This window comes from Marmota marmota, unplaced genomic scaffold (assembly GCF_001458135.2).
Source record: "Marmota marmota marmota unplaced genomic scaffold, marMar, whole genome shotgun sequence".
Taxonomy (NCBI): Eukaryota; Metazoa; Chordata; class Mammalia; order Rodentia; family Sciuridae; genus Marmota; species Marmota marmota.
In genome coordinates, this window is record NW_026000075.1 from 13,299,011 (window position 1) to 13,314,335 (window position 15,325).

The following is a 15,325-nucleotide window of genomic DNA, read 5'->3' on the forward strand; positions in this document are numbered from 1 at the left end:
CTCCAGATAGCTGCTTTCTTAAGATCAGTCCAGGAAGTAAAGAATCAAGAGCAAGCAGTTTCTGTTCTTCTGATCATGGGTGGTTGTCTATGACCAGTGAGGGTGATAAGATTAGCAAACATCTTTAAACTGTCATTAATCAGCTGCAGATCTGTTGATCTCTGCCGCCAGGTCCCACAAACTGGCATACCACCCTCAATATATCAGATTAGGTGATACTTTAATATCTGATCCTCATAACTCCTTATAGAAGAGAGTCAATGGTTGATTGTTAAATTTCATTTTCTTTTTGTGTGTGTGAAATTGAGAAGCAAATGTAATAAGGCTTTTTACATAGTTATAGATGACTCCAGGGGCAGAGCCAGGAATAGACACCCCTTCTTTATACAGACTTGGATTTCCAGCCATGCAGAGCCCTGCCAATTGCAAACTGATCCGGTGTGTGCTGGCAATCTGTCCGTGTGCAGTAAGTGATCAAGCGCCACCCTTTCTGCAATAAGGCATTAACATGGACATCTGGCAAAGGTTACTTCTGCCAGGAGAATGCCTCTGCCCAGCTGTGGCTAGAGCTGCAGAAGATGAATTTTCTCATCGTCTCTCTGGGTCAAGTTTGCCTGAGGAGAGAGGCATTCACTCAAAATAAGAAATCAAAGTAAAACATTTTCTTGCACCTTCTCAGGTCTTAGAGATACTCTCTGCAGTGCAGGTTTCAGTTAGCTTTCATAAGATCACAATGCTTAGTCTCATTAAGGTTATCAGTTCTGTCATGTATTATAAACCCTCCAATCAAGGCAGTGGGAACCAGTGTTTCTATTTAATACCCGGAGAAATGGTGGAAGTCAGCGATTGATACCAACACAATGATGGGAAAAAGTGTCCAGAGGTGCTGCTCACATAATCTCATTTTACAACATCTTGAAAATTCAATAGAAAAGGCTCCACTAACAATACCATTACACACCACTGATTATTGTTCTCAAATGTTCCTAAAGCTCTAAAAGCATAACTTAACAATAAAAATGCTCTATAAATACATCCCAACAATGTAGGTAACTATATTTTTTCCCTTTAAAAACAAAAGCACCCTGTGTTAGTCACAGTCATATAATTTTACTTAGGCAATTTCTTGGCTAAAAGTAGATCATCACTTTAAAAACATCTAAATCTAAATCTAAATAAATGAGCTGTTACTTGACATTATGAAGTATTTCCAAATGATTTAGAAAAGGTAAAGAATATTGTGCATTGTAATAACTGCTACCTATTTAATATGTGATATATATTAGGAGAAATATTTTGTTTATTGTGTATTCTGTCTTATTTGCAAAGACGTTTGTTGAAAATGAATAGAATTTCCTGGCAAAAATCATGTATGGTTTTAAAATTTCCTGCTAGAAATGTGTCTATGATTCTTGATTTTTATCTTTGGCTATTAAGACTTTCAAAATACATATATATTTCAAATGAGTTAAAATGGTAGGAAGTTACTATAATATCCTGTCCAAAAAACAAACAGTTGAAAGCTATACATGAAATGCCAGCACTTGAAAAAAAAAATTCGAACTCATTTAGAAAAATATATTTTGTGCTTCCTGTCTGTACTCACATCTTGGACCAAAAAAGGAGCAATACCAGTCTATAGGATCAAGGAAAACTTTCAATATTATTTTCCTAAGAATTTTATATTATTTCATTCTGCAATTGAAAGAAATAAGAAATAAATATTTTTTGTTTTAATGCTAAAACTGTTAAAATTTTAGTTTGGCAAGTCTAAATTTTAAATAATTTGAATATTATTGAAGACCTTAAAAAAATGATTTTCAAAACCATTGGTGAAATCCATATGCTTTTAAAAATTCATATTTACATCAAAATTCACTTTCAAAGTGTCATATGGAATTCCTTGAAATTTGCTGACACAAAAATTTTAATGCAAATTAAAATATTCACAATAGCAATTTAAAAATGAATGTCCTAAACTGTTTTATATTTTTACATATTGTTAACTTATGGCATTGAGAAACCTGTACATTCTTATTGAAATACATCCAGAAAAATCATTTTCATAACCTATCAGGATAAATTTCAAAACCTGTTTTCTACTAAGAATTCACAAAACTATCAGCTTACATTTTCTTTAAATACTTTTAAAAATGATTATTTGAAGCTATATTCTTAGATGGTAATTTTATGTATTCTGCCAGATTTGTTTACAGTTTTTATAAACAACATTTATTGGAGAATGCAAGATCATCCGAAGAGAAAGTTTTAACTCCTTCAAACATAATAAAACGATCAAACGTTTGGAATAGAAGCAAATTGTAAAAATGTGTCTTAACTGAGACGCTTTGCCCTAAGGAATCATGCCTTTGTGTTTGATGATTCTTCCATAAACCTGAGTTTATTTTTAAAAATTGACCCTTTTAATGCAAGAAGGTTGATGGAGAAAGAATTCCTCTTACGAGTTTTTCCACTAGACACTATAAAACTCCATCATAGCACCTTGCATTTTTGGCATCTGCGGTTGAAACTCACAGCTGAATATTGCCAGACCTTATTTTGAAAAACGGGGTTGTCTGTAGAATGCAAATCATCTGGATGAAAATTCAAGTCAAATAAAACCTGTTTTTTTTTTTTTTTTAATGAGGTTGAGTGGTGAGAAGACCCAAACTATCAGGATGTAAAGCAAATTCTCCAATATTTTAAACAAAATAATTGATTACAGTGTACTAAATGCTTTATGAAAACAACTTTGTAATGTCATGGATTAAAGAATACATTCTTGAAATTAACTTTTAAATTAATGTTTTAAGGGAGAAAAGAGTAAAAAAAAAGAGAGAGAGAGGAATGAAGGAAAGGCAAGTGTAAAGGTAAAAAGCAAAGAAAGCTAGGGTTGGCTTAGAAAGAGCCTTGGTCACATGCTTCCTGGTCTGTTGTGGTGTTACCATTTCCCCTACACACTGAGATATCTTGCCCATAGTATGGATTCTATGTGATCATATCAAATATGGAAATATTTGGTATTTGCGTAAATTTTAATTTTTTTCTTGGATAGCTAGTGATTTTTTAAATTCTCTTTTCTTTATTGAAGAAACTCAGACTACATTCTTTACTGTTTTTGCATTATATTTATAGCTTCTGTATCAACCCAAATTCTCATTTTACAATGGTTTATATTAATACTCTAATGAACTATGTACTCACTTTACTGAACACTCAATCTAGAAAGTACAAGCATTTATTGAGAAGTCTATTTACATGAAGAAGTGGCTCATGTGGAATTCAGTATTGTATATGTTTTATCTTTCTCAGGACAATAGTTTAAAATAAGTGTTGCAACCAGGAAGAGCAGAGAGGAGTCATAAACTGAGAAATTCTAAATAATTCAAGGATGTGCATGGAAATAATGTTTCAAAACTGAAGTCAGAAGCAGCTGCTGGGGAAAAATTGTTGTGTGTTTTTTTTTTAAAGAGTCGCAGAAACAACAGTAGTATTATTTCAGGTTAGCTCACACCATTGTGTACATTTACAATGCTACATTTGTATGCTTACATTGATTGTGGAAAGAAAATTTAGACCACTTAAAACACATAAACACAGCAAATATAGAGAATCTTTCTAGTTCTTGCAGACCGTACGTGTGACGCTATAGTAAGAAATACTGTTCTACTTGCAGAATCTATTCTAAAATATGATTCTGTTTTTAAAGATTTATATTACTTTTATTTGATGATACATAATAAATGTGCAAATTTATGTGATTTAAAATAAGTAGAAGAGAGGATTTAAAATGTTTCACCATGAAAAATGATAAATGTTTGAGGTAATGATTTTATACTTTTAAAAGTAAATCTAAACTTGAATCGTAAGCCAAAGAATCACCCGTTTGCAAAGAAAGTATAAAAATAAGACGTTATTGTTTTTCTTTTCTCTTTTGTTTATTTCACAAATGTGCTGTATCTTGACAGAGGATCAGGAAAAGGGACATTGGAGGTGGTTGACAATAAATGTGAAGCCAGTCATTATCCAGGCAAGTAGTTCCCAATTCTAAAATTGAACAAGATGTGGAAGCAACTTATTTATTACTCATAATCCCTAGGTTTGAAGTGTGAATGGAGAAATGGGAAAAGGAAAGTAATTGACACCGTATGGGCATAAATATTCAAGTAAAAGAAGATATTCTTCAAGACATCTTTTGGAAAGAAGATAATTGATAATGATACAAGTAGAACCATTCTTAAATTTATTTAAATTGGTTTTAAACAGTTTCCTTTTCATAGCAAGAACTATTCTAGCTCCCTGGACTAATATAAAGATACTACAAATATATTTACCACTATATTTAAGTATTAAAAATCTAAATTTCTCCAATATTTTAAACAAAATAATTGATTACAGTGTGCCAAATGCTTTATGAAAACAACTTTGTAATGTCATGAATTAAACAATACATTCTTGAAATGAATTTTTAAATTAATGTTTTAAGGTTATTTACAGTTACTTTTTCTTTGAGTGATGGTGATGTTTACCCTATAACTAACTGGGAAAAAACCCCACATCATTCATCTTTAAAATTTGAGAAAGAACAAGCCCTATATCTCGAATAACTTGGTAAATTTCAAATAACATTTCTAAATTTGTAAGCTGGTCTCTCTTCTTACCAGAGTGTACATTTGATCTATTCAAACCATGAGGCTATAAACAGTATATTTTGAGGAATTTTATTTTAGCTATTGGGAAAACTAAAATAATATATGGTATTGAATGCTAAAACATAACAATATTAATTACTCTAATTAAGAGACTTCTTAATTTACATTGATAGTTAATTTTCAAATACTGATCTTATTTTAATCTGTATATATTTTTATTCATAAGAATGCAAATTAATGGTATTTAAGAAGAAACTTACTTTTTAAATGTATTCCTAAAATGACAGGGTTTTTTTTTTCTTTTGATTATCAAATGTATTGTTTCTTGTTTTTATTTGGTATTACTCCAATACCCAAAAAGAACTTTTATGCAGTTGATTCTCATTAAAGCCAAACATTTCACCTGCTATATGATCTCCCATAATCAACTCTTCCATAGAATTAAAATTAAGAACAATACTAAACCATGCCCCATCCCCATGAATTACAGCTCACAGACAAAAGCTGTAATATGCTAAGACTTGGCCATAGAAACATGGTGAACTGAGTGGCGATGGACTAGATCCTGACTTCGCTGAGCACTTCAAATTTCCATTTTGACAATGCTGTCATTGACTTATTCTGCGTGGATTATCTTATTTAGATTACATGTGCAGGGCACACATGAGTTACTTTCCCTCTCCCTCCATCTTTTGGTCTTGACTTTCAGTACTTTTCAGTCCTGGATGTCTTCTCTGCTCTTTCCTCTGCAGTTTTCTGGAAAGTGTGACATGAATAAGAAGTTCTTTTTTATGTTCCTGTCATGTGAAAAAAAAAAATACAATCCAAAACTGCACACTGGTCAAGAAGAGCAAGGAGGTTTCTTCTCCTCTACTATTTTCATCTTTTTGCAGTAGATCCCTGTGGATTCTGTCATGAGGTCTCAGGCAGGTCTGAGAAAAAAAGTATGCTGTGTTCTAGTGGAGATGTCTAGCCTTGGGCATAGAAGGGAAAAGTTTGTCATCCCAGATCCTGGTGTAAAGTTCAGCAAATGAGCAGCTATGCTTTTCTGAAAATCAGAAAATGATTTTGTGTTATTTATATGCCAATTTCAACTTATCGCTGGCTGGACCTGAGAAAAATAAATATCTAAAAATGGTTAATAATTGATGATAACTTCATTGAGGCTCAGTTATCTACAGTGAGTAATGTCTGAATTGAGGTTTCAGGTTACTGTAGACAAAAGTGTGAAGCCATAGTTAAAAACAAAAAAATTAAGAAAAAGGTTTATTCAGTTAAAAGAATCATTTGTTGGTTAAAATAAATTTTAGAGCATTTTAAGGAAACCCAGAAACTCATGCATATCTTAAAATGTAGTTATGATTGAATACTTTATTCAGTGAAATTGAAATGATTTTTTTTTTCCAGTTTTTTCTGGTTAAGGTTCAAATGGGGAGAAAACCTATTGTCTCAGTTTCAAAAGTAAAGAGTTACCTACTTTTTCCCCCACTGTAAAACTTAAGAAATTATCCAGATATTCTGATTATATTTAATGGGTTAGAAACCTTTGCCACTCCAAGTCTGATTGATCTTAAATTGCTGTATAACTTTTTACTTGGAAGCATGGCTAAGCAATAGCCATTGTAGTCACTTTTTTAAAAAAAAAAATCTATTTTATAATTATATTCACAAAATGAAGGAGAGATCCCTTCAGAAGAAAAAATATGTAAATTTTGAAGTATGTTTTCATAAATTCCTTCACATGTGTACAGTAACTATTTCTCATCAATAGCATATGTACAGATACATCGGCCCACAAATGTGTCTGATTATTGGGCCATCAATTTCACTCATACTAAATAAAGTAGTTTGACTTTATTATTTACATGATTCTTAAAATATGCAGACCATTGACCACACAAATAAACATGTGCTTTTGGATCAGTATAAAGCCTGGTGTTTATGAACAGGGTTCTTTGTGTTTTTAACAATATCTGGCACACTTAAGCAAAACTCTTTACTGAGACATGGAGCTTGGGTAATTGTGTGCTTCGTGATCTGTGCCCCACAGGGGCCCCAACCTCTGCTCTTCAGGCAGACAAGAGTACAAAAATCTGTTACTACAGTTTGACATTTTCTTTGCATGATTCGGTCAGTTGGTAAATCTCCACTTCACAGTTCTTAGAAGCCCAGATTTCCCGTTATGAAGCAATGTGGTTCTGATTACAGCATTATTGAAATCCAGGCATAGTACCTGTGTTCTGCCAGCAGTTCTACCTCTCATTTCCCACATTAACATGAACAACTTGGGATCTCTGCCTCCTTCTTCTTTGCTGTAGTGGTTTGGGGAGGTTGACAATTCTAGGGGTTGCAGCAGGTGAGGATGAAGACAGTAAGCATCATCCACAATTCAAGTTGTCCTGCAATGATCTTGAAGTGGAGAAGAGAATCATGATGAATGGAACTAAAACTGAAAATGTTTTTTTCTAGGTAGAGCTATGGAGCTAGCACATCTGTTTCGGGCTCTAGTTCTGACTCTTACCAACAAGTTCAGTTTGTGAGACAATATGAATATCTTCCAAAGGAACGCTGCCAAAGACTTCTAGAGGCACCATGAAAAGCCCCAATCCTACTTCATATTGCATGATAAACCTGGTACATGGCACCATCTTGGCTCTCCTGATTTATATAGCAGGTTCTGAACTCCTCTCCTCTGTCCTTTAATTCTTATCATCCTATAATTATTTCCCCACAGGGGAGGCTGAATTTTCTTTCAAAAATGAGCATAGGTGACATAGTTCACCTCTTGCTGGAATGCTCCAGTGGCTTCTCACTGCACTCTGATCAACATCCAGGATCCTTTCTGTGACATCAAAAGCCAGACACTATCTGGGAGGAACCATTTTTCTGACCTCGTTTCTTACCAGTCTCTCTGTTCCATGCCTAATGGCTCTTTCCTGAAACCTTTGAGATGGCTATTCCTTCATTTTAAAAGGCTCTTTTCCTGCTCCATCTTACTACCATCCTCTCTTTCATCCTTAAAGTCTCAGCTGGTCCCTCATGGCAGCTCCTTATAGAACTCCTCCAGGAGCACTGTATCTAAAGAAATCCCTGAGGGAATCTCCATTCTACCTTATTTTCTTCACTGCACTCATTAATACCAATATTATTTAGTTGCTTTTTTAGTTTACTTGTATTTTTTTTTTTGTCTTTCTGTGCATGATGTGTGCTATCTAAGGAAAATGATTTCACCTTATTCCTGTTGGACCATAGCTTACAGAATATAGTCATCCAGTGGATGAAGACCAAATTGTTGAGTTTACCTTAGTTTCTTCACTAAGAAGAAAAAGCTCAGGATGGGTTTCAGAGCCTCAATCTACTACAACTAACACGGAGTTCACTGATTTTCATTCACTTTTCCCATTGCCCTAATTCTTGTCAGAATCCTACATTTATTTATTTATTCCAAGGATTAAACTCAGGGACACTTACCACTGTCCAACATGCCCAGTCCTTTCTATTGTTTATTTAGAGGCAAGGTCTTGTTAAGTTGCCGAGGGTCTGGCTAAACTGCTGAAGCTGGCCTCAAACTTGCAATCCTCCTGCGTTGGCATCCCAGGTCATGTGCCACCACATCTGGCAGAACTTTGCATTTATTTAGTTTCTATTACTGCCTAGAAATAGAACCCAAAACAGGTTCCCAGTCAGTATTGAAAAAAAAAATGGAATCTGATTTTTATTTTCAATAAGTTGAACAATCTCATATTTACCATATAACTCATTAACTCTACTAAAATAACCAAATATTTACATATAAATAGAGAATAATTAGTGATAACACTCCCTCTTCTAACATCAGCAAGACAGTCTCGGTTCCTGAAATGTGAAGGCCATGCAAGCTAAGGAAGGGATAAAAATAATACTTGCAGTTTTTATAGAAACAACTTGCTAACAGTTTTTACCAATTACTGTGTCTGCTCACATAGAATGTCTTCAAGAAAGTGTTCTTACATATCCCTATTCTAGATGGAGTTCATGTGAAGTGACTCATGCCAAGCAGAGGAAACACCACACGTTTCTGATCCCCACCCTACTCGATCGAGACCTTCCCTCCTTGCCTCCTGTGTCCCTACTTTCTGCCTATTTGCTGTTTGAATGTGTTTGCTCTTTTTTATTTCCCTTGGATTTATTAAAGTTCAAACTTATCCCCTTGTTTTTCATATTTTAAAGCATGCAGAAATGAAAGGTGAGGGAGTGGAAAGAACTGCCATTCAGGGAATGAGAAGGGTAGGAAGAGATTGTGGTAAGCATCGTGGGATCTTTGACAAAGAGAAGTTCAACAAAGCTTTTTAATAAAGAGAGGAAGACCAGTGCAAGGTTAAGTAATTCCTTTTCAAAGTTAGCCAGAGGAAGACTGGAAATGACTAGTGCATTTACTCATCCTTGACGGCAATGCTTTCCTTATTGTGCAACCAGAGCCTTGTGTCCTGTTTCAAGTCATCCTGGGAGCCCAGCACTTGAGAGCATTTAAAGGCTCTGGCTCTCAAATAAAATTTGATTGGCTGCTAAACACTAGATTTTCAGTTGTGATGGATAAAACAGTGGCATTTACTTCCTTTTCTGCTCTCAAGTCTCAATGACACAATTTTTTTTAAACTTTTCTGGGAAGGATAAAATACATGCTGAAGGGGTGCAGAGTTGCAACCAGTTAATAAGGGTAGCAGGGACACCTGCTCCAATTCCACAAATGGGGAACAAAAAAGTGGATAGCAACTTCAAGGTGCTTTGGACTATCTGTGGTTAAACTATGACTTGTCCATTGGACTGCTTTGCCTTCTATCCACCATCAGAGCCTGACTATCATTTCCCAGAAGCATAAACGGAGGAAAATCTCAGATACCTTTTCCATCTGGAAGGGTTCAGTAATACGAGGAAAACGAGCCCCAAAGTGTGAACAGTTGGGGAAAAGCTATCTTTTCTATTAAGAAAATAGATGCCAGGCTTGTGGAGGCTGCATAGTGTGTGAGATGCTTTCTTAGTTTCAGCAACACCATTCCTGGGCCAAGTATTGAGCCCAAGTTTAACATCTTAAATTGGAGATAATAATACATAGCTTGCAGTGTTGTTTTGAGGTCTAATCTAATAGGAGGTTCATAGGAGATATTTTGGTGGTGGATAACTTTAGAAAATATAGGGATAATTCAAACTCAGCCAAAATTAAATAATTACTGAGATCTTGTGCTAAGAAATGTAATATTCTTTACCAAATATGTAGTAATTGCAAATTCCCTATAAAATGATTTTTTATCATTGTGTAAGCTATCCTCAGCTATACAGAGGCCACATGGAGTAATAAAGGTTCTTTTGAAATATGCTTCATCATACTTGTTACAGATTAAATGTGGACCTGAAAATCTATGAGAATATGGTTCTTTAAAACATTCAGAAAAAAATCAAATAGTTTAAATGCCAGGATGCTGGGTAGCTCATGGGTAAAATGTAAGGAGGTTTTTTTTTTGTTGTTGTTGTTGTTTGTTTGTTTGTTTGTTTTTCCCTTGAAATACAAAGGTATTTATGTTATGAAGTATGAAAATCTATTTGAGTGAATTTTTAAAAAATTGCTTATCTGGTTGTATTAGTTTCATTTAGACCCAACTTGATTTACCCTAGTAAATCAAGTTGTTATGTATTTTCTTTCACATTATTAAGAAAATGTGAATGTCACAGATTGTAGTTTATTAATTCATGGTTTCATTGCAACTTGATATATGGGGATTAAGCATCAAACCTCTCACAAATTCACCAAACTAATGTTTAAGATTATGAAGATTATCTGCCAACACAAAAATAGCTTTTTTATGTTTTTACAAATTTTGAAAGCAACATACACTAACTGTTAAAAAACAAAACCAACCTAAAAAAAAAAAGCAAAAGCAAAACAAAACAAACAAACAAACAAAACAGAAAATGAACTCAGACCTAAAGGAAGTTCTGAAAAAGAAAAACAAACATCTATAAGACCATTACCCAGGCAGACGGCCTTTTTGGTTTATATCATCCAGACATCTTTTAAAGCAGTCCTGGATTCTACCTAGCTGGATTCATACTATATGTGATGTTTTCAACCTCATTTTAAACTAAAATGGGCCGTGGAGTTCAATGTCAATGAACATGTATCCGTAGCATTTGTAATGGCTTTCATGAGAATCCATTTGTATAGGTATACCTTAATTTACTCATTTTCCTTTTTGAGACAATTCAAGTTCTTATTTTCCTAATTCTTCTTACTATTAAAACAAAGACATTTATTTGCCTGGTTGTCTCCATATAATTAATTACTATCAATAAAATTACTAGGTTAAAGGAAATTCACATTTTAAAATTTTTTGATATGAATTTTTAAACTAATTTTTGAAAGTTTTTCCCACTGTGACCTGTGTTTGTGTGTAGCTTTTCTTTCTTGTTATACCCAACATTGTTGTCCTTTTAAATCTGTGCTTATCTAGTAACATAAAATATGCTATTTCAACTTTCTTCTTTTTCTCCTTCTCCTTCTCTTTCTTCTTCTTCTATTGGAGTCTAACTCAGGGGCACTTTACCACTGAACTACATTCCCAGCCATTTTTTTAAATTTATTTTGAGACACTAATCCTCTTATGTCAGCCTTCCAAACTGCTGGGATTACAGGCATGCATTACCATGCCCAGAAGTTTGCATTTTTTGTTTACTGATTACCATGAACAATTTTTGTCTGTATATTGACTATCATCCTACTTTTGCAAACTGCCTGCTTATTATTTATTATTTTTATGCTGGTCTTTAATGTTTTTCTAGACTAATTTCTAACAGTGTCTCATATATTAAAACTATCTGCTAGTCATTTTGCAAATTTATTATTTTTAAATTATTTTTAAAAATTAATAGCATCCAAGTTCTAAGTAAAAAGTAGCAAAGCTAATATAGGCTAAAAGGAGCAGGGGTGTGGGGCCAGGGTTGTGGCTCAGTGGTAGAGTGCTTGCCTAGCATGTGTGAGGCACTGGGTTTAATCCCCAGCACCACATAAAAATAGAAACAAATAAAATAAAGGTATTGTGTCCATCTATGACTAAAAAAAAATGTTTAAAAAAATGAGCAGGGATGCATAAAGAAATAGGGATGGGCATTAGAGAAAGATTCAGGATGTCCCTAGATATTTTTTTTTTTGAATAATGGTTAAATTATAACATGAAGAATAGGATTAGACATTTAAAAAATTCCTAATAGTTAATATTTTAAAAATTTGACTATGCTCTAGAAAGAGTCACAGAAGTCTTCTGGGGTACTTTGTAAATGGGTTACATACCTTTCTGTCAGGCTTGCATAATCCACAGGGATGGGCCAGATGACCTTTCAAGATGTCCCTTTGCTCTGGGTAATTATTTTCTTCTATTTTCACACATGAACTTGATTTTCTAAAAGCTTTGATTCTTTTCACTTAATTTACTCATGTTGTCTATATTTGCCTTCCTAAATAGCTTTTCAAGAAGAAAAAGTAAAGTGAATAAATTCTAAAGTATATTGCTAAATCCAAGAACAAGTATGAGTGGGCTTGTCTTTCAATCCTTCCTAATAGCAGAGAGCACACAGAACAGTGTGACTGTGAGTCATCTTCCTAAGGTTTAATTTCTTACTGCTCTCTTGTGGCCATTCAAATGAACTGTCCAGAGGCATTTTTTTAAAAAAAAAAAAAACAGATCCTATATTAATAGGAAAAAGTTTTCCAAGCAGAGTCATCTGATTTTGTTTATGTAAGAAATTTGAAGTTTTTGACATTTGAACATCAAGGACGTAAAATAATTTATTTTATTATTATGCTCTGGGATGGAATTGCAGAAAAGAAATGCCTGTTAATTTCTTCCTACTTTTTTTTTTTTAATAAAGCCAACCACATTGTTATTCATCTGTGAAGTCATCAAAAGGCTGAAGTTTGAAATATTTCTGGCCATCCTGAAGATAAAATAATGGAATTCCCAGCTTGTTCCCTTACTGTGGTTTTGGGACTATCAGTAGGGTCTAAGTTTAGTCTTCATAATTTAAAACAGCTTCCTCTCAAGGGAAAAAATAATTCAAATACTAGTTATATGTTAGAGTACAAATAAGACATAACTAATACATAAAATTATGTTGTTATATTTTGGTCATCCATGAATACAGAGGACCCAGGAGTTGCATCTTAGCAATCTTAAGACAAACGGAATTGAAATGTTCTATTCTTACAGTTATGTTAGTCATGGAAATTATGATGTACTCTGACAGATTTCTAATTCATTTGTCCTCAATTTCTGGGACCACATGTACTCAATCATGCCAGGATTTAAGCAGAGTTGGTTGATACTGTAATTAGCACACATGTATTTTTGTACCTAACATTCCTGCAGAGATGCACCCAGAGTGCCAAGGGTTAAGTTTCGTGAACCAATGCATCTTGGAGGTGCATCTATATGCCAGATCCTGGTTAAACAGTGGAAATACCCACCCTGGAAGGCGTAGCCTCATTGAGTTTGTGTAGTTGACTATATGAGACAGACACAATCAAAGAATGACAAGAAGGTATGTAAAACTGCAACCATGGTAAGTGCTACAAAGAGGAGAGAGATGAAGATGTTATCAAGTTGAGAAAGTCAGATGAGGTTTTCCTGAGGATGTGATGCCACATCCAAGATGTCATGATGAGTAGGCAAAGAGGAGAAGAACAGAAGGACCAGCATGTGCAACATCCTTGCTCTGAGAGGGAGCAAGGAGCTTTCAATGAAATGAAGAAGAGTCAAGAACTACGGTTGAGAAAAGTAGAGAAAGTACGGGATGATTTGAAGTTGACATTTGTAGGTTTTGTGAGTTGTCAAGTAGATAGTATGACTTTATTATGAGAGTGAAAGGAAGACATTGGCATGATTTAATCAGGTAATGCTAGGATTTCCTCATGTTTGAAAGGATCATTCTTTTCAATGTGTGGAAAATAGACATAAGTTAGAGCAGTGAGAAGAGAGTTCTTTTAAAGATATTGCATGGGTGTGAAGAATGTGAATCAGAGGATAAAGAAGGTCTTATCCTTAGGGCTTGTATTAGATATCAGGGATGGGTGTGACAGAAGTAGTCTGGAAAATTCTTGGCTTAATAGCTTCAACAACACATTGAATGCTGGTTATATTTACTGAGGGGGGAATACCAGAAAGTGACTGCTTTGGGAGAAAAGTTGAGTTGATGTATGGGAGACATTGAAGTGGAGATGTCAAAAAGGCAGTTTGACATGTCAACCAAGAATTTAGAGGAGTAAGCTGTGCTGGAAAGAGAATTTGAATGAATTTAATATTCTAATGTGTGAATTTTGATGAGATTGTTGAGGGGTAGAAAAATTATATAAAGAGTAAACCTTGTAAGTAAAACTTGAAAAACTTAAATATTTATTTGTTAAGTAAAAAATAAATAAACGAAGAACAGAGAGGGGGTGGAAATATAGCAAAGGAGAGTGAGAAATACGACTATAGCAGATAGTATAAAATCATGAGTACATGGTCCCAGAGAAATCAATGGATGATTGGAGTTAAAGCATAATGAGATGGGGGCTGGGATTGTGGCTCAGCAGTAGAGTGCTCGCCTAGCATGTGCGTGTGAGGCCCTGGGTTCGATCCTCAGCTCCACATAAAAATAAATAAATAAAGATATTGTGTTCAATGACAACTAAAATTTAAATATTAAGCAAAATAAAAAAGAATAAAGATGATTAATATGTGTGTTAGTCAGCTTTTCATTGCTGTGACAAAATATCTGAGAAATTAACTTAAAAGTTGTAGGGGTTTAAGTTCATGAGCAGTTGGCTGTGTTGTTTCTGGGCCCATGGGGAGGGAGAACATCATGGTTGGGTGCACTTGATGGAGCAAAGCTACTCACCTGGTGGTGGCCAAGAAAAAAGAGATACAGGAAGAAGAGGGGTTGGGGACAAAATATGACCTTCAAAGGCATGCCCCTAAGGATCAACTTCTTCTAATAAGGCATCATCGTCTAAACTTCTAGTACTTCTTAATAGCCCACTTTTTAAATTATAATTCTATCAATAGGTTGATCATTTCAGATCCAAACCATATCAGCATGTCAAGCATCTGACAAAGTAATAACAAATAATAATATCTAATACCTATAACATTAATACGAGTCAGTTATTTTCCCAGATCTTTACATGTATGAGTTCATGGAATCCTCCCACCTGTACTATGACGTAGACGCTATTGTCATATTGAATTTGGGGGTGGAGCAAGTGAAGCACAGAGAGTTTAAGTACCTTGCTTAAGGATGCACATCTAGAAAGCCAAGTGTGTAAGTCAGCCTTCCACTACTGCAACAAACACCTGAGATAATAGAATTAATACTAAAAAAAGTTTGGTTTGTTTTATAGTTTTGGAGTTTTCAGTGCATGATCAATTGGTTCCATTGCTTTTGGGCCTGTGGGAAGGCAGTACATCATTATGGGAAGAACATGGTTGAATAAAGCTATTCATTTCATAAACGGGACACAAAAAGAGAGACAGAGAGGAGGAAATGGGGGAGTCCATAATCCCCTTCAAGGGCATTCCCCCCATCACCTGAAACCTCCCACTGGGCCTCAGCTCTTAAGGGACACTCTATGGAACCAGCATTTAACATGCGTGGCTTTGGGGACA

General features: G+C 34.6%; 1 long non-coding RNA gene across 1 annotated transcript in view; it reads right to left on the reverse strand.

Moving 5' to 3' along the window:
• LOC125620068 overlaps positions 1–12,268 on the reverse strand; it is a 40,586-nt gene extending 28,318 nt beyond the window's left edge. The window contains exon 1 of the long non-coding RNA XR_007351656.1: positions 11,974–12,268. This is a non-coding gene — a long non-coding RNA (uncharacterized LOC125620068). The remainder of the gene's footprint in view (positions 1–11,973) is intronic.
• Between the last annotated feature and the right edge of the window lie 3,057 nt (positions 12,269–15,325).